The following is a 17,734-nucleotide window of genomic DNA, read 5'->3' as shown; positions in this document are numbered from 1 at the left end:
TCTAACACTTACCCCCATTCCACTCATGGGGGGTGCAGCAGGAAGTGAGGGAGACACTGTGCAGACACTGCTATGGAGAGCACTTTCTGGGGATCTTCAGTCAGCTAGTTCCAGCAACGTCCACCTGCTCTCTCACCGTGCCAGATCGGCTGTGAGGCCTCTCACTCAACAGCCAGGAATAATGAAACTCTTCTGCTTTGGCCCTGCCAGCTTGCAAAGAAAGGGTGCAAGACTCCCAGGGGTAGTTCAAGTATCAGAACTGCACCGCAGACTCACCTGAGCTCAGTTAATGGCGATATTTCACGTGACTCCTCAGGACTGGTTTGTAACAGCCTGAATGTACAGGGTTAATAACTAACTCCTCCTCCCTCCCAAGGCTTCTGTTTTATAGGAAGTGATCAAATGACTGCTGAAAGAATACATCATTAACACCTGTCTAAGTACCCCATTTTTGTCCAAAGAATAGTTAGTGAAGTTCAGACTGCTCTAGTTAAACTGTGATCGCAAAGACTACCAGCTTAAGGAAGTTCATTTGCTGACAGTCTGACTAGTTTTCCTGAAAATTTCTTTATAGATATATAATTATATATATAATTTCTTTTATATATATATATATATATTTCCCTTTTGTTGCCCTTGTTTTTTATTGTTGTTGTAGTTATTATTGTTGTTGTTGATGTCATCGTTGTTAGATAGGACGGAGAGAAATGGAGAGAGGAGGGGGAGACAGAGAGGGGGAGAGAAAGACAGACACCTGCAGACCTGCTTCACCGCCTTTGAAGCGACTCCCTTGTAGGTGGGGAGCCGGGGCTTGAACCAGAATCCTTACGCTGATCCTTGCGCTTTTCACCACCTGCATTTTTTTATAATTATTTTTATTGGTGATTTAATATTGATTTACAAAATTACAAGATAAGAGGGGTACAACTCCACAGTGTTCCCACCACCAGAGTGCTGGATCCATTTCTAACAAAATGAATCGCTATGGCAATTCTTCCAGAAAAGTTTCCAATTTTTTATTTCCCAAGTGAATATGGGACCAGATCTAAAGAATGGTCTATGATCAAATACAAATTATGATGAGACACCAAAACAAATAGTTGTAACCCAGAATGCTGACTGGGTGGGCAGAGTGGTTTAGCATAGAGTTGACATGCACAATCGCCAGGTTTAATCCCTGGCACTGCATATGCCAGAGATAAGCAGTAACCTGGGTCTCTCTCATACAATTAAAACTTTTTAAAAAAACGGTCATGTCAATAAAGAGAGAAGTCAGGGTCTTATACCCAGTAACAAAAAATTTTGTTACTTAGCACAAGATAAAAACCCTTGAGAAAAAGTAAGAAGATTTTGTTCTGGGTCACTTTAACTCAAGTGTCTTATTTATTCATTAGCAAAATAAAGGAAATGAGCAGGCCTATGCCATAAAATTTTCACCTCGGGGTGTCGGGTAGTAGCTCAGTGGGTTATGGGTGGGTGGCTCAAAGCACAAGGATCAGAGTAAGGATCCCGGTTCAAGCCCCCGGCTCCCCATCTGCAGGACAAGCGGTGAAGCAGGTCTGTAGGTGTCTGTCTTTCTCTCCCACCCCCCCACTCTTCCCTTCCTCTCTCCATTTCTCTCTGTCCTATCCAACAATAACCACAACAAGGGCAACAAAGGGGAAAAAATAGCCTCCAGGAGCAGTGGATTCATGGTGCAGGCATGGAGCCCCAGCAATAACCCTGGAGACCAATAAATAAATAAATAAATAAAAATAAAATTTTCACCTCTAAGAACTTTTGAGATAAACAACTTTTCTTAACCATACCAATGTTTGATTTCTGTGTCTGACAGTAAGTAGAAAAAGGAATCAGTCACTTTCTCAGTAACTCATTGTAAACTCTTAAAAAAAGAGACAGAAAAAAATGGGCATATATATATACACACACACACACATTTATAAAAGTAATAGTTAATCCATATCTTGCACCAACCACCTGCATTTAACCCACTGCACTACTGCCTGACTCCCTCCCTGAAAATTTCTAAGGTCCTTTTCTTAGGGCCACTAGATGAGCTACAGAATGCCTAGTTACATTTGGACTTACAATAAACAAGAGAGTTTTGTTAGTACATCTTTCAAAGTTTCAAGAGACATAATGATCTCCTGTGACTACTGTGACAAAATTACCACAAACTGAGTGGCTTAAAACAAGAGTTATTTATTCCCTCACAGTTCTGGAGGTCAGAAATGTAAAACCGGGGGTTCAGGGGTTGGCTTAGCAGTAGTGCATGTGCTTTGCGTGTGTGAGGCCTTGGGCTTGATTCTCAGCACTGTATATGGGGAATGCTTGGTTTGTCTCTCATTAAAAAAAAAAAAAAAAGCCAAAAAGTTGTTGTTCATTTGAAATACAAACTTAGGGCTGGGAAAACAGCATATATGGACATCAGCCAGTCTGTATGTCTGTCTGGTTTCCACTTGAACACTCAAAGTCCTGACACAGACTCCACACTCCAGGAGAGTGAAAGGGTAAGCTGACACACGAATATGCACTCATTTCCCTTTCTGTTTCCTGTCTCTAGAAAGGTCTTGGTTCCAGGCAGTGACACACAGCAAGGATGCAGGTTCAGAACCCTGGCCCCCACCTGCAGGGGGAAAGCTTCACAAGTGAAGCAGGGCTGCAGGTGTCTTTTTGTCTCTTTCCCTCTCTGTCTCCCCTCTCATCTCAATTTCTTTTTGTCTCTATTCAATAATAAATAAATACATAAATAAAAAGCTCTCACATTTTAATCAGTATGAAGTTCACTCACTCATCCATTTATTTGTTCACCCACTAAACAACTGCTGATCATTCTATGCCACATACCACAGCAGAATGTCTTAAGGAGACTAGTTTCCTGGGAGAAGCTTAAAAAAAAAAGTACTATCAGACAAAGTTTTGAACATTAAACACAAAATAATAACTAGAGGTAAAGTAAAAACAAAACAGACATGCAAAAAAACTACTTTGCTTTGAAACCAGTAGATTAAAAAGAAACCCAATGACTTTCCAGATTTAAATTCTAGCAACAATTTTAGCCTTGAGTTGTGGAGACAACCTGTATCGCACAGTGAGTTGCCTAGGCAAAGCTGCCTTGACCTGATGGCTTTTCCTCTTCCCGAGTCTTCAGTTCTCTGGAAACACAAATAATGGAGAGGCAAGTCTTTTGGTCCCAGCCCCAGTGATCCTACCACTGGGTGGCCTCCTGGGATAAACTTTTTTCATCTTAGAAAAAGAGACAGATAAAGGAGAGAGACAGAGAGAAGAGAGACATCAGGTGCTGGGGGCTCAAGGCACACAATCTACCAGGTGAGCCACCTTCCAACCCCTAAACGACTCAGGTAATAGTGGTGATCATTGTGACGACAATAACTGGTGGACTGGGCCCTAGAGAATATGCAATTTCACTACTCCAGGCCATTTCTCATTCAGAGAGAGTCTGAGATGGGAACAGGTACCACTGTATCCGAGTTCCTCTCATGCAGTGCTGGGGTTCAGACGTGGGCTTCACACATGCCAAGGCGTGCTCCCAACTCAGTGAGCATCTCTCTGGCCTTGCCTCATATTTCTTATTGAGATTGGGCATTATTAGTTAAAACTGTAACACTATTCAATAAAACAACAAGGGCAACAAAAAGGGAAAATGAATAAATAAATATTTAAAAAAACAAAAAACTAACACAATTAATGTTTCAGAAGGCCAGGTGGTTCCAGGTGTCTCTGTGAACTTTGGGTCCACTGGGACAGGACTTGTTCCACTAGAGGGTGACAGTTCAGGAGCTGGGCAGTGAAGCCCCAGTGACGCAGGCTCTGGTGTGTCTCTACACCTATGGGCTCAGGTGTGTCAAGCAGGCCCCTGGCTGTTCCCCAGGTGACTGGGAAAGCTGCTGGCTGCTCCTACACTCGACTTTATATCCAGGGCTACATGCCAGGAGCTTGACAGACAGGAGTCAGTGCCAAGATCCATGATGGCCCTTCAGGAGGTCCCATCTTTCAGTTAATGAGACTTTAAGAATTTTCAAAATGGATATTTCTTTCTTTCTTTATTGAGAGAGAGAGAGAGAAGGCCCACAGCACTGAAGATTCCTTGAATGCAGTACAGGCCAGGCTCAAACTTGGTTCTTGCTCATGGCAAAGCATAACACTGTCCAAGTAAGCTATTTTGCTGGCCCAAAATATTTAATTTTTTATGGGAGGAGAGGCCCTGGAGGATAGAGAGGTAGCAAAAGAGACACGAAAGCACTGCTTTTTTTCTGATATATGGTGGTGCCAGAGATTGAACTTGCGACCTTTGGGGCCTCAGGCATGAACCTGCTACCACTGTGCTATCTTCACAGACTTCTTTTAAGAATTTTATTAAAGAACTTGTCATCTTGAATACAATTTATAGACTATAATGGTCTCTGTTTTCGCATCCCCTTCAGAAAAATGCAGCAAAACAGAAACTGGGGTGGGATTTAACATATGGTATACTGGCTTTATAGCTGGCTGATTAAAAAAAAAAAGTTGGTCCTGTGGCAAGCAGTCTGGAGAACTCTAAAAACTAGAAATGGACCTACCCTATGACCCAGCAATTCCTCTCCTGAGGATATATTCTAAAGAATCAAACACACCGGTCCAAAAAGATCTGTGTACACCTATGTTCACAGCAGCACTATTTGTAATAGCCAAAACCTGGAAGCAACTCAGGTGTCCAACAACAGATGAGTGGCTGAGCAAGTTGTAGTCTATATACACAATGGAATACTACTCAGCTATTCAAAATGGTGAATTCACCTTCTTCATCTCATCTTGGATGGAGCTTGAAGATACCGTGTTGAGTGAGTTATGTCAGCAAGAGAAGGATGAATATGGGATGGTCTCACAGACAGCTGAAAAAATAAGAACAGAAGGGAAAACACAAAGCAGAACTTGGACTGGGTTTGGTGTCTTGCACCACAGTAAAGGACTCTCAGGGGTGGAGGGTTCAGGTCCTGGTACATGAAGGTGGAGGAGGACCCAGGTGGCAGAGGGGGGTGAGTATGGCTTAGAGTGTTTTGCAAATAAATGAGAAATGTTACACATGTACCAACCACTGTATTTAGTGTAAACCATTAACCCAGTTAAAAAAGAAGTTGGGAAGAAGTGGGAGGCAAAAACAGAGCTGAGAACTGATGTCTGTTTTACTCACCTGGAAGTCTGGCTGTAGGTAACGTCTTTCAACTCCAGAAAGGTGTCCAGTGAGGTCACAAAGCCTAAGTAATGCTGAAGCAGAACCCCAGCCTCATCTGTGTGAGCCCCTTCCTTCTCTGTACCTCATCTTTGTCCCTTTCTTTCTGGCCTCAGAGGTTGAAACACTGAGGGAAATATAGACACGGGGAAAATAAAGTATATTGAGTAAGGGGCATCAGGCTGCAGCCCAGAGCTGGTAGAGACTTCCTCCACCCCTTTCACTGCACCCCCTTCTTCCTCCCTGCAGAGGGCTGGCTTTGTCTGTTTGCCCCAGGACACGACCCACTCTGAATCTTATTTCTCCCTCTAGACCCACTCGGGAGCCTAAAGATCGTCTTCCCTGGTCTTATATGCAGAGAGCTCCACTTGGCTACATTTCCCACCCTTCAGCCACACAGACCCACATGCAAGTGTGGCAGATATGGACAATTCTCACACTCTGTGTGAGCTGAACATCAACTGAGTTTCTCTGTGTGTTAATTGCAGACCTGCCCCAGACACTAAATTTGGTTCTGCGTCACTAGTGACCTGAAGCGGCAGCCCAGTTTAGAGGCTAGCTTTCAGTTTAAAATACCTTCTCCAGGCTCATGTTACATCTGACACACTCCAGGAGGCTGGAGGGCACAGCTTCTCGAATATTGGCATTAAAGACATCTGCTGGCATGTGGAACCAGAGGGGAGGCTCAGAGGGCTCCAGGAGGCATAGGAGGGGAGAAGGAAGGTCTGGTTCCCCACACAGCTGGGACATCTCTGTGCCTACCTCACGGAGGAGTGAGGGCTAAAGCACACAGCATTTTAGTGAAATACATGCAATCTGCGACTACCATCATTATCACCTCACAGGGAGTGAGTTACACTGGTCTCAACTAGGATAAAAGAACAATTACAGAATATCTGAAAGGAAATGTGATCTGTGCTCCTTGCAAGTATAAGAACAACAGAAGTGAGTATTAGTACCTGGAGAACTTACTTTATTTAAATAGGCAAAAGCCAGCTGACATCAGCTTATTGGATTTATGATCCAACTGCATGAATCAGAGTAATTATTTTGAGCTGTGAATGTCCAAGTCTGTGACCAGGCAAAACAAGGGGGTGGGGTAAGGGAAAGGCGTGCAGAGGGGGTGGGGACAGGATAGCCTGATAGCACACAGGCTTTGCCCTTGGGGGTACTGAGACCTTTACACACGTCAAGGGACGGAGGAAAACAAGCAGCCTGGGAGGTGGCCCAGTGACTAGAGTGCGGGTCTCTCAAGCATGAAGTCTTGAGTTTGACACCCTGCATCACCTATAAAGTGGTGCTCTCATTCTCTTCTCTTTTTCACTCATACTAATACATAAATACATCTTTTTTTTCTTTTAAAGAAGAAAAACAATGAAGTTGATGAGTATGAGAGATGAAATATCCAGTGATATGGGGCAGGGAGGTCCCATCAGACAGGAGACTCTGGGCAAGGAGCAGGAGGTGTGGCTTGGGTTAGCAAAAGATAATGAACCCAGTCTCACACTCATGTTTGGATAGACAGGCAGACATCAGCACTGCTAGCAAAGAATCTGGCAGTGGTCCGAAAAATGGAAGTGACTTTTAGAACAGTTCATTAGCATTTCCATCATGACATGAAGATGAAATGAAAATGTTCCGATTCCTTTTACAGGGTGAGGGTGGGGCTGGAAAGGGAGTGGAAATCCCAGAACTACCGAGGAAGAAGAGTTCAGAGTGAAGTCTGTTCCAGGGAGCAAAGAAGAAAGTTTAGGATACCAGGGCTGGTCACATGGGGACTGGAAGATGGCAGGCTCAAATAAGTGAAGCGAAGGAGCCCTGGGTGTAATGATGGCAGTTTTGAGGACAGGATAACCAAAGGTAGCTGATGTGGGGTTCTTAGAGGCCCAGGACCACACAGCAGAGCCATGCGGGGAGACACACACGTGCCCTGAAATACTTCCTAGCAACCATGCACGGAGAACCGTCTGGTCACAGGGCAAAGGCATCTAAGCCACAACCCAGCCCCAGCTCAATCTAAGTTCCAAGGGCAATCGACTCAATTAATGTGCTTCCACTGCCCCTCCTGCCACCAAACAGCCACCAGAGTGTGATACCATAAAAGCCCTTAATTGAGTCACTCTTGCCTTCATTGATTCCGTCACAGGCTGAAACACTAAGTAGTGGAATGAGGCTGCCCTGAGCAGAATTTGAGATTCTGCACCAACTCCCTATCTGGAGAGAGAGAAACTGAAGATCCCTAAGAAAACAGAAAGACTCCCAGAAATTGTGCCCAGCGGTCGAGATATGAGCCAAGGAAGAAGCCTCAGTCTCTCTACAGAGCAGAGACGTCAGCCTGTGTAGGGCACTTGGAAAGCACTTGGGGCTATGCTAGAACCCCCTACCCACAGGCCCGCACCTGGCCTTCTCTCTAAAGAAGGGGACAAGAGCAGCACAGGCTGGACTGTGGCTGCTTGGCCTGTGCTGGACACAGGCCCTGCTGGTGGACACGCTTTCCTGAGAGCCAACTGCATCAGCTAGCTGGCTTCAAGGGACTGGAGCTAGAGACAGCAGATGCACTATTTCAGGCTTGGCTCAGCTCAGCCCGAGAGACTGGGATCACACTGCTGACTGTGGGTCACCCCCTCCCTGTAGCACTTGTCTTATGAGAAAGTCAAAGGAGTTCACATAGATTGATTTATGTCAGCGCTGTGACTATCCATTAGGAAGAGATCTATTGGTGGCAGGGTATATAACCCCCACTTAATAGATGGAAAAATGGAGGTACAAGAAAGTTTCATTGTTGTCACGTCTCTCAATTTATTAGCAGGAAGGTGACAGGGGCGCACCTGGTTGAGTGCACGTCACCACATGCAAGTACCCAGCTTTAAGCTCTCCCTCTTCAAGCAGTGAAGCAGGGCTGCAGGTCTCTCTTCTTCTTTTGCTGCTGCCACTCCTTCTCCTTCTTCCTCTTCTACTTATTCTCCTTCTTTTTCTCCTTCTTCTCCCTCCTCCTCCTCCACCACCACCACCTCTTCTTTTTCTTTCTTCTTTCTTCTTCTTCTCCCCCCTCCCCTCTCAGTTTTTGTCTCTATCCAAAAATAAATAAAATCAAGAAAATCATATTCTTAACAAAAAGATAAACAAAGAAAAACAAGAAAGTGAGAATTCAATCCAGAGTTTGGTGAGCACCCACAGGGCTTGGCAACAGGTCCATAAGATGAGGGGATGGCTAAGTTCTGGAACCGATAAGCAGATCTTTTTTTCAAAGAAATATTTTTTACTTGGTCCAGATTATCAATTTATAAAATGATTCTCTCACCACTATTTTTTTCTCTGCATATCCCCTTAGACACCAAACATTGGTTCATCATTATTTATAGTACTTTAGTGACAGTGAAAGAGGTTTATTCAGTTTATCCAGTTTCTATTAATCCTCTGCAGGGACAAAGCACAGCTCAAGGGGAGGAGCTGTAGAGGGAAAGAGGAAGACTGAGTTCACAGGAGGGAAGCCCAGGAGGTATGTGATCCCCATAGGAGTGACCGTGGGGAGCCTATTGAATAATAGGTCTGAAGAAGGCCAGGGAGTAAGTGTGCTGTGGCTCCATTACCAAGGCCAGGTGAGTAAATGCGCTGTGGCTCCATTACCAAGTGTATTCAGTGTGTGTTGACTGCAGCAGCAGGAGCAGGTAGGTTGGGGCCAATGAGACGTTTCTCATTTTTAGGATGGCAGAAGTGCCAGGGACTCTTTCAAACAGTGATTCCTGGCAACGGACAGGCTCCTATATATCTATACCATGATTCTAGCATGCCCCAGTGCAGAAAAGTTGTGCGACTACTTGAAGGTTGATCTAAATATGGATGCATTACCAACACCAAAGTGAAAGTCTGTTATAGTTTATAGTCAACTCAACATAAAAAGTCCAGACACACAACAAAGAAAATATTGAACATTCACCTTTAAATGTGTGTTTTAAGACAGCCACAGCCAACTTTCTAGGTTTCTCATATTTGTTATGATTATATATATTACATAAAGTATGTAAACACACACACACACACACATTTAAACCAAAGGTTCTTTAAATTGTGACCTTCCCTGGGGCACTGAAACATTTGTCTTTATTAGCCAAATGTTTTTAGTTGTGCAATAAGCCTTTTTTTTCAGGGATGTAGGGGTAGGAGGCGGTGAGGTAAGAGTGGTTTAGTGTCTGTCACTGTCTAAGAACTACTGGAAAGAAGCACTTCCGAAGTTGTCTGTGAATCAATGGCAGTGCTGGCTCTGACCCAGGATAATTTCATCGACACATAGTTTAGAGCACTGGTTCCAAATTGGGGGTGGGGGCTGACCTTTACTCTGGAGGAGGGCACACTTAACTTGCCTTCACTGGCCCTTCCCAGCCCTTCCTTCCTGCCATTTTGTGTCACTGAAGATCACATGGCATCACTGAATTATGTGATTACATTATGCAGTAATGGACCTAGGGGCCTTCTAATCTCCCTGACTTCCTGGGGAGGAGGACATGAGGAGGAAAACGCACCCTGGATGTGCTCTCACACAGTGGAGGACTAGGCACCAAGACTGCCTCACTCGGGCTCCCCGAGAAAACAGAAAGCTGAGCCACAGACTGGAAGAGGACTGTTTAGCACCCTACTCTCTGATGCCTGAGCAGCAGAGGAGAAAGGACCATGAAAAAGCATCCTCACTCACTAGCCTTCCCTAGAATAGCAGAGTATTAAGCATATTTAGTGAGGACTAATTACGTGGTGTCCCTGAAAGGGGTGTGCATGGAGCCTACTTAAATATTAACAACAAAAGATAATCCACCTATCAGTCACTGAAGTTTTATTTTGTGGAGATTCATTATAGCTGCACCCCAGAAAAATGCATCCTAATCAAAGTGCTTGTACAACTCAGATACCACCTAAGTCAGTCTCCTCCTGCCTCCCATACTCATCTGTGCAGGAAAGAAACCTGGCAGAGGCGGCAGGAGCGTAGTGCCTGGACACAGAAGAATGACCCTTGGATAGCAACCTCTCTGGTCGGATGCTAGGGGCAAGATAGGTTGTTTATGTCCCATTGTCCTCAAGGGTGGTTTCAGGAAGCTACACAGTCAAAGCTGTCTAGCACTTTACTTGGGTCAAATGACAACAAACCCAGGGGCTAGAGCACTGCAGCCAGTCCCTTGACACCACAGATAATGGGATATTCACTGTAGAGCCTGGACCCCTTGAGCCCGCATCTGCCAAGCGTACCAGAGATTCCTGCCTGGAGACCTCCCTCCACGTACTTGCATTTTCTCATATCAAAGACCCAGAGCTGGGTCCCAATAAAAAAAGTGTCAGCCTCTATCTAAAGCCACAGTGACACAGGCCTGGTCACAGCTGACTTTATGTCATAATCCCCCAGGCTTGACTTTCAGCCTTTTGACAGAGCCCTGGACCCAAAACCCTGGACCAGGGGCAAGACGCTCATGGACCCTCACACTGTTTCACAGCAGCACAGAGGTGGTGTGAAATTCCTTGTTCCATGTGTCAAAGTGAGATCAGAAATGACTATGTTTTGGTTACTTTCGAAAGTCTGTGAGCCAGTGGCACTGCAACCAGGACATCCCACAGGGTCAGTGGTATAGATCACACTTGGGCCCTCAGGCTAATGCACAAAGGCTGACAAAACCAGTATACAATTGAGAGGAGTGGCTTGTGTTTGACACCCAACACTACTTCTCATTGACTGTGTGACCTTCCACTTTCCTCATGTACAGCAAAGAGATAATACCGGCACCCAATACTTCAGAAGTGTGTGGATTAAACCAGATCATCTCTGGGGAGCTCCAAGAACAATACCTCTTAGGAGATACTCAATGAATGTAAGTGGCCATTAAGATAACAGTGTCAGGTTAATACTGCCTTACCAGCAGTTTCTCAGTGCTGGCATGGGTGACACTGAGGACCTCATCATGCTTTGATGTGGGGGACTGTCCTGAATCCTGCAGGGTGTTTAGCAGCATTCCTGGCCTCTGACCTCTAGATGCCAGAAGCACCTCCCCCCAGCCATGAAAATAAACCCCCAGAGGTTGAGAACAGCTGTTTCTGGCAACACATCTGAAAGCCCAGCTAGAACACTGGTTCCTCCCCCTGTGGCAGCCTAGCTGGAGAGGCTGCAATGCCTGCTGAGGTGCCCCTTTCCCAGTCAACTCCCAGTGACTAGAAGCACAAGGGTGTGAGCTACCAGTGGTCAGGTGAAGCCCATGTCCACTGAGGTGCCCCTTTCCCAGTTAGCTCCCAGTGAATAGAAGCACAAGGGTGTGAGCTACCAGTGGTCAGGTGAAACCCACGTCCACTGAGGTGCCCCTTTCCCAGTCAGCTCCCAGTGACCAGAAGCACAAGGGTGTGAGCTACCAGTGGCCAGGCAAAGCCCACGTCCACTGAAGTGCCCCTTTCCCAGTCAACTCCCAGTGACCAGAAGCACAAGGGTGTGAGCTACCAGTGGTCAGGTGAAGCCTATGTCCACTGAAGTGCCCCTTTCCCAGTCAACTCCCAGTGACCAGAAGCACAAGGGTGTGAGCTACCAGTGATCAGGCAAAGCCCACGTCCACTGGAGAAGCAATCACAAATGCCAGAACTCCCACCTTCTGCACCCCATAAAGAATTCTGGTCCATACTCCCAGAGGGGGAGCAATGTTAGAGGAAGATGACCAGAGGGCTATGAAATCCAATTCCATCAGGACCCAGAGAGAACAGGAAAAAAAAGGAAAGACATTCAGAAGTAGTAGCAGGTGTAGGTGTGACTTAAAATGGAAGAGAAGGCAGGACCACAGAAAACATATATATAGAAAAATATAGACATAGGGAGTTGGGCGGTAGCGCAGTGGGTTAAGCGCACGTGGCACAAAGCGCAAGGACCGGCGTAATGATCCCAGTCTGAGCCCAGGCTCCCCACCTGCAGGGGAGTCAAGCAGGTCTGCAGGTGTTTGTCTTTCTCTCCTCCTCTCTGTCTTTCCCTCCTCTCTCCTATTTAACAATGATGACATCAATAGCAACAGCAATAATAACTACAACAACAATGAAAAACAAGGGCAACAAAAGGGAAAATAAACAAATATAAAAAATTTAAAAAAAAGAAAAGAAAAATATAGACATACTAGTCAACCCTTATCTGTGATGTTGGAGAACCACTGCAGTTCCAAATGGAGGAAATAGGGACACAGAACTCTGGTGGTGGGAACAGTATGGAACTGTACCCCTGTGACCTTGTAATTTTGTAAATATCACACACACATCAGGTCTGGGGCATTTCTGGGGATGTGGAAGGGTTCAGGGACCTCTGAAGTAGGAGGATGAAAAAGACAGGAAGAAGGGGAGAGGGCCAGTGGGTTTTCCCACTTTCATCCATCTGACCCTGGGAATAAAGCCACCTGTAGGCTCAGAGGTGTCAGGGCAGGTCCTCCTGTTTCTGGGTAGTCTCACCCCTTCCTTATCTTCTGTGCAAGGAGGAGGTGAGCAGTGGGGACCAGGCTGTAGGACCATAAGCTGAGAGTGGTAAGCAGAAGAGAAGCCACAGAAGCAGAAGGGTGTGGTCATGCACCAAGGGGCACAGGCAGGTCCTCTATGTCACTGGGGTGCAGAGCAGAGGACAGACTTGATTAGCTGTCTTGAAACTTCCATGATACCATGGAAATGAAAAAAAAAACTCTCTCCCTACTCTGCTTCCTCCCACCACCACCCCTTTGACCTGCATTTCCCTATTTTATCCCTTTATCTGCTTAATGACTATGAGTCAAATTTTTATGGTATGTCGAGCACCACATTAAGCCCTTAAAAAGATGTTTTAAGTCCTCCTTCTCCTTCTCCTTCTCCTTCTTCTTCTTGACTCATTCTCTTTCAAAGTGGGAGGAAGAAAGATACTAGCTAGATAGATGAAAGGAACAATCTAATTGTAGGACCATAATATGATCAATTAGAAAAACAAACACACATGCAAACACACAGCAATGGAGCCACTCAAACCAAATTACATAAATGCTGAGGAAAAGTGAGTGAAACAGAACCGTTAAAATCCAGTCTAAACAAAGGGCTCTGCAACCCTGTCACCCCTCCAGGCTGACACTGACCTCAAAGGGCACATGGGTCAAAGGGCGCATTCAACAGAAGGGGCTCTTTCCCAAATTGGAATAAATCGGATCCTCAACCAGTCTCTAAGTTTCCTTCTTGCACCTTTGTGGGAGTAATTCATTTCTTTTGTTCCCACCGAGGAGCTGGGCTGATCCTAGGAACCCTTAGAAGCCACGCCCTTCCAGGATTGGGCTACAGACCAGGTCTGTGCAGGGCTGGGAGATGTCTTTCACCCCCAAAACAGTAAAGCCAGAAACTTCTCCCCCTAACTGTGCAAAGGCAATCTCCAAGAATCCAAATTGCTGCAACAGACACACCTGTTACAGAGGTGAACCCTGGCAAGCTCAAGTTCGTATGTGGTAAATATAAGTAGCATTAAAAAAGAAAAAGGAAGGGGGAAAAAGGCAAGGTACTAGCTCGAAATTAACTACAGAACTGGCGGGTGACGCTTTGCTCTTTCTGTAGGGCAGTTAATGGGAAGGTCGTGATCAGGCAGAACTCAGCACAGTCCAGCTGGGCCTGAGCGCACACGGTGCAGGCACTAGCCAGGCCCGAACACTTCCATCGGTTACCCCAACCCGGACCTGCAGGAAGTCCCGCACGCTGTCACCGGCTCCTGAGCCGCAGAGGCCCAGTAGGGTCGCCCGGGATGTTAAGGCGCCGCGCCCCTCGGGCGTTGAGACCTGCAGGATCTCGGTTGGGTGCCTGGGAGGAGGCGCTACGGCACTGGCACCAGGTCCCTGGGTGAAGTCTCGGTTCCGGGGAGCTGACTCTGCAGTGGCGGTTCCAGATCGGCCACCCCTGTGCTACCGGATCCCTCTGTCAGCGGCTCCCAGGGCTCGCCAACAGCTTTCAAAATGGAGCAAAACCACGGGAGCGTGGGCTTTGTTCCCGGCTCGGGGCTCCCAGGCTTGCCTCGCTGAGCCCTTCTCCCGCACCGACCGACAGAAGGCTACAGGAGGGTCACCCGGAGACCCTCGGTGTGCGGCCAGAATTCCGCGTCCAGCCTGGGGTGGGGAGCAGGGCGGCCCAATGAGCGGGGGTGGGGTGGCGGCAGAGGCGAGAAGATGCTTAGGGAGGAGGGGCGCCTGGCGCAGCCCCGGGGAATTGGCCCAGCCTTGGTCCCGCCCCCACCCCCAATTCCACCTGCCACGCCCACCCCACTCTCCAACCGCCACCCTCCACGCCAGTGCCCTGGGGTGCGGTCGCATCTGGGCAGGCTCTCAGCCTCGAACCCTACCCCGGTCCAGCCACTCCCAGACTGTTCGGAGCAACCCAGAGGCCGGACCATCCCCGAGTCGCTCCACGGGGAGGTGACGCCCCACTTGCGCCTCCACCTCGGTCCCCAGGGTGCGGGGGTGACATGTTTCTAAAATAATATGCACTCTCAACAATACAAATAATAAAAATACAGTTGGGTTGGGGGACGCTAATTTGGATGAGACCACCGAGGGGGCGCCACTTCCACAGGGTCGCGTGGGGGGGCGCCCCCGCCCCCAGCCCACCTCGGTCTTGTCCTCAGTCTCTGCTGGGAAGGGCCAGGCAACGCCCGCAGAACTCCTCTCCAGATGCGGGGCTCCTTGGCAGGCTCTCCCGAGCTCCTTCCAGGCCTCCCCGGAAAATAGGTGTGGCCGCAGCACCCACCCTCATCTTCTCCCGCCAGGGGATGCGGGTGTGAGGACCCAGGGGCCAGCCCGCGAGCCCCCACTGCCAGGGGTCGCCAGTGTCTGCAGGTGGGCAGCTGTGGGGCCAGGTGGCCCCGCGGACACTGGGTCCTCGCTCCTCCGCCCCATCAGACAGTCCCCGGGCTGTCACCGGCGCTCACCCGCCTCAAAGCTCTAACAAAAGGGGAGGAAACGAGGGCGAGGGAAAAAAAGGGGGGGGAGCTGGCTAAACATCCCTTAGAATAAAAGTCAGAAAACCGGGATTATCATGACTAAATCACTAAAATCAGACAAAAAAAAAAAAAAAAAAAAAAAGAAAAAACCCGGGCTAGCAACTGAGACCGCACGAACCTCCAAACAAAGCGGCGTGTGCGGGGAGAAGGCCCGGCCAGGCACAAGCCAGGCGCCAAGATGTCGCGCCGACCGATCGACGACCGCCCCTCCCCGCCTGATGACAGCCGTGCCGGGTCCTCGGGAGCCCACGCTCCGGCTCGGCAGGGTGGCGAGGACACAGACACGCCGCCAAAAGATGGCACCTCGCGCCTCGGGGAAGCGGTCGGGGGTGGCCGGAGGCCCGCCCTCCTCGGCTCCGGTCCTCACCCCTGCCGCCGCGGGGGGCACACACGCCGGGCTCCCCCGGGATGGGAGCGGGGAGGACGCGGGGAGGACGCGGGGAGGCCGCCCCACAAGCACCTGCTGCCCGCGCGGTCCGCAGGGAGCACGCGCGCCGGGCGCCGCCGGGAGAAGCCGCCGCGAGATGCACCTGCAGCCGCTCGGAGCCTGGGCGCCGGGACCCGCGCAGCCGGCCTCGGTCTCTCGTGCGCGGCGCCGCCCGCGTGTCCGTAACAGGCGCGGGGGAGGGCGAGCCCAGCGACGCGCTCAGACCCCTCTCCACCTCCCCGAGTCCACTCCCTGCCCCCAAACGTTCCCGCGGGTTTCTGAAGGAGGACGCGGGGCGGGGGCGGCGGGGACCCGCTGGATGGCGGCCGGGGAGGGGCTGCTAGGGCTCAACCTCGCCAGGACTCACCTCTTACAGCCCAAGGACAGAAAAACCAGACCGGAGGCTCGGTGGCGGGGGTCGTCGTGGGACCCCCACCCCCAGCGCGCACACACCCGCCCACTGCGGCAAAAGGCGACTGAGAGCGACAGCAGCCGCCCCCCAGGCCAGTCGCCAGTCCCCACCCAGCGGGTGCAGCGGGTGCAGCGCGGGGCGGCCGGGGGCAGAGTGGACAGCGCCGCGCACACGGGGGCGCGCGCACCCGCACCACACACCGCACCCTACACCGCACACGGAGCGTGTACACCCCACACGGCGCACGCACCGCACCCAGGCGTGCACACCGCGTCCCCACACCGCGCGCCCTGCTCCGGGCCCTTCCCAGGGACAGTGCGCTCAGGGCGCACGGGGACCCGCGGGCAGGGCCAGCTCAGGGGCCCGTGTCACCGCGGGAGTAGGTGTCCCCGCTCACCTGGTGGTTGACTGCGCGGCAGCGGAGGGAGCAGGGCGCCGAGGCGGCGGTGGGCGGCGGCGCTGCAGTCCGTGCGGGAGCCGGCGGGTGGCGGGGCGGGCCGGGGACGCGCGGGGACAGAGCTCGCTCCCGAGACACCGGGCGGCGCAAGCGCGAGCCGCGGGCGCGGGCGGTCGGCCAGGCGGGCGTGTGTCCTGGTCCCCGCCGCCAGGGGCGCTCGCGGGCGGCCTCCCCGCCGCGCCCCGCCGCGCCCCGCCGCGCCCCGCCCCGCCCCGCGCTCTGCGCACGCGCGGACGCGCTCCCACGGACGGAGCCTTTGTCTGCCCGGAGGGTCTTCCTCTCCGGCCGCGGGTGGCTGCTTCTCACCGCCCAGGATGCTGAGGTCCTAGCCTGGGGGTCCTGGCGGGGTTCACCGGGGGCCGCCCGCCGCCCGCCCCTCCCCGCCGCCCGCCCCTCTCCCCTCCCCCTCCCCCGCTCCTCCCATCCCTTCACCCCCCACTCCTCGCCGGCCCGCCCGCCCGCCCCTATCCCCCTCCCCACTCCCCACACCTCCCCACCCCTCCACCGCCCACCGCCCACCGCCCGCCTCTATCCCCCCTCCCCCCCACTCCTCCCATCCCTTCATCCCCCCACCCCTCCACCGCCCCACCTCTCCATCCCTCCACCCCTCCACCGCCCGCCCCTATACCCCTCCCCGCCCTCCCACTCCCCCCACCTCTCCACCCGTCCACCCCCACCCCTCCGCCGCCCCCCGCCCCTATCCCCTCCACCGCCTCCCGCCCCTATCCCCCCTCCACTGCCCTCCCCACCCCCACGCCCCTCCCGCGCCCTTCCACCGCCCCTCTCCCCAGTCCCTCCGCCGCCCCTCCACTCCGCCCCAAGTGATGTCCAGTCCAGCTGCTTTTTTTCCTTTTTATTTATGTACCAAGATGCTCCTTGGCAAAGCCTCCTAAGACAGGCTATCTTGCAATACTTTACTGCATTAAAAAAAGAGTATTTGCGGTTTTTTATGTCTAACCGGGACTCTAAAATACATCTTAAATTAGACGAATGACCACCTAGCGCATTTAGCACATTTCAGAGCATTTTCCACATAGATGGTTATGTTTATCTCACTGTTGAAACGCCATTATACAGATCCTCACCGGGACAGCACGTCTCGGGTGGAAACTGACCGGAAATCTCCATTTTCCCATCACCCAGCTTCCTGTCCCCAACAGCTAGTTTAAGCCTTGGCCGAGGAGGGCCTTTCAGGAGTGTGCACGCGTGTATATGTG

The 17,734-nt window shown here is 50.7% G+C and overlaps 1 protein-coding gene across 9 annotated transcripts in view; it reads right to left on the bottom strand.

Annotated features, from left to right (window-relative positions):
- The window catches only part of LOC103125167 (microtubule-associated protein tau), a 76,640-nt gene extending 59,953 nt beyond the window's left edge, over positions 1–16,687 (bottom strand). For 5 of the 9 annotated variants that reach the window (XM_060202496.1, XM_060202502.1, XM_060202503.1 and 2 more), the window contains exon 1: positions 16,458–16,687. The gene's annotated coding sequence lies outside the window, so the exon portion shown is untranslated. Of the gene's footprint in view, positions 1–15,751; positions 15,864–16,015; positions 16,144–16,457 lie in introns of those variants that run through there. The other 4 variants (XM_060202497.1, XM_060202501.1, XM_060202498.1 and 1 more) reach the window with 2 other exon arrangements.
- Positions 16,688–17,734: the final 1,047 nt, after the last annotated feature.

This window comes from Erinaceus europaeus, chromosome 12 (assembly GCF_950295315.1).
Source record: "Erinaceus europaeus chromosome 12, mEriEur2.1, whole genome shotgun sequence".
Taxonomy (NCBI): Eukaryota; Metazoa; Chordata; class Mammalia; order Eulipotyphla; family Erinaceidae; genus Erinaceus; species Erinaceus europaeus.
Note: the sequence above shows the minus strand (reverse complement) of the source record. Positions and strands in the feature narration are given on the sequence as shown.